Source organism: Crocuta crocuta, unplaced genomic scaffold (genome assembly GCF_008692635.1).
Source record: "Crocuta crocuta isolate KB4526 unplaced genomic scaffold, BGI_CrCroc_1.0 scaffold62, whole genome shotgun sequence".
In the NCBI taxonomy this organism is placed as follows: Eukaryota; Metazoa; Chordata; class Mammalia; order Carnivora; family Hyaenidae; genus Crocuta; species Crocuta crocuta.
The window spans coordinates 5,105,229-5,107,278 of record NW_027529173.1 but is presented as its reverse complement, the minus strand read 5'-3'; the positions used below and the strand labels follow the sequence as shown (position 1 = coordinate 5,107,278).

Genomic DNA, 2,050 nt, shown 5'->3' with positions numbered 1-2,050 from the left:
GAAAGAGGTCAAGAGCTGAGAAATGTGGACAGAGCAGAGAAGCTGAAAATCGAACACAGTATTGGTGGTTTGAAACTGGTTTAATAATTTCCTAATGTTAATGTGTACAACTCATGGGCTACTTGTTTAGAATGCATATCACCAGGCCTAACCTCAGGCATTCTGATTCGTTTTGTCTAGTGTGGGAGTATATCTAATACCTGATTCATTATATCTAGTCTGAAAGTTAACTCTGTTTGGACAACCATTAATCAAGAGGAGCTCAAAAAGCCATTCTATCTTGATTTTATTAAAAGTAAATTGCCATAATGAGAAGGAATGAAATCACGCCATTTGCATCAACATGGATGGAGCTGGAAGCTATTATGCTGAGTGAAATAAGTCAGTCAGAGAAAGATAGATATCATATGTTTTCACTCATATGCGGAGCTTGAGAAACTTAACAGAAGACTATCAAGGAAGGGAAAATAGTTACAAACCGGGGGGGGGAGGGGGCAAACCATAAGAGACTCTTAAATACATAGAGCAAACAGAGGGTTGATGGGGGTGGGGGAGAGGGGAAAGTGGGTGATGGACATTGAGGAGGGCACTTATTGGGATGAGCACTGGGTGTTGTATGTAAGTGAAGAACCACAGGAGTCCACCCAAAAAACCAAGAGCACACTTTACACGCTGTATGTTAGCAAATTTGACAATAAATTATACTAAAAAAGTAAATTGGCATATTTACCTCATAGTTTAGTCTTTGTTTCCGTATTTATATTACAGAATCAGAGAGAAGTGACATATACACAAAGGTACTTTTGACTGCATTTTAGTCAGCTTGTGCTCACTCCGGCAGCACATGTACTAAAATTGGAACAATACAGAGATTAGCATGGTCCCTGTGCACGGATGACATGCAAATTCATGACGTCAATCAGCTTGATGGCCTTTTTCTAGAAAATTCGAAAATTTTAACTTCAGGTTTGGAAAACTTCAACAGGGATACTTGACCGGAAGGATCAGTAATGTATTTCTCTGGGAGGAATAAACTATACATGTTTATTTGTTTAATGTGTGTTTGCCAGGCTTGTCTGTAAATTCCATTAAAGCAGACATCAATAGCTTCACCAACTGACAACAGGCCAGACTCCGTTAATCAAAAAGTACTTTGTTTTCAGGTACTACCATTTTGAGTTAATGGTAGGAGGTGTGCAGGGGAGGGATATGTTGAAGAAATATTCAGGAAATAAAATGAGCAGATCTAACAATCTGATGAGGGATTCCAGAAAAATATTCTAAGCTTCAAACTTCAGTTGTTGGATGGACACATCCCCAGTCAAGGAAGAAATGCTTTTGGTGGAAGATGAGTTTTAGAGATCGTATGTTTGGGGATGTCTGTTGGAGCTAATCATCAGTAAATAACTATGGATACGTGGGAATCTGCAGTTCTCTGGTGAGACAGACGGCCCCCAAAATTTGCCTGTGCTCTCATTCTCAGAGATGTTGTTTTACAGGACAAAGAGACTTTGTACATGTGTTTGAAGTTAAGAATCTTAAAATGGTGAGGGATTCCTGCATTATCCAGGTGGGGTCAATACATTCGTAGTAGTTCTTTAAAGCAGCTCTTCTCCAGCTGCAGAGAATCCCAGAGGGCAGCATGGGAAACCCTCGCTGGCTGTTGCTGGTTTTGGTGCCGAAAGGCGGCCACGAATACAGCGTGATAGACTCCAAGACACCAGAAAAAGTAAGGAAATGCTTTGTCAGGGAGCCTCTAGAAAGAACTCAGGTTTGCCAACCCATTGTATGTAGACTAGTGAACTCCTGAAACTGATTTTGGACTTGTGACCTCTAAAACTGTAAAGGAGTATTTTTATGTTGTTCTAAGCCACCTATTTGTGTTAAATTTTAACAGCAACGTAAAATGATAAAGCAATTATCCTGTTTCCCAAAACAAAACAAGTAAGCTTATGAAACTTGATAATGTAACTCTCTGGGGCCGCGATCTCTAAAGCCAAGCAAATTCTACCCCTCAGTTCCCTTTCATTTTGAGAGACATAGGCTTAGT

General features: G+C 40.0%; 1 non-coding gene across 1 annotated transcript; it reads left to right on the top strand.

Annotated features, from left to right (window-relative positions):
• The first annotated feature begins 825 nt into the window (after window positions 1-825).
• Window positions 826-929, top strand: LOC144226315 (U6 spliceosomal RNA). Its single transcript, XR_013333604.1, has one exon. It is a non-coding gene; the product is annotated as a U6 spliceosomal RNA (small nuclear RNA).
• The last annotated feature ends 1,121 nt before the right edge of the window (window positions 930-2,050 follow it).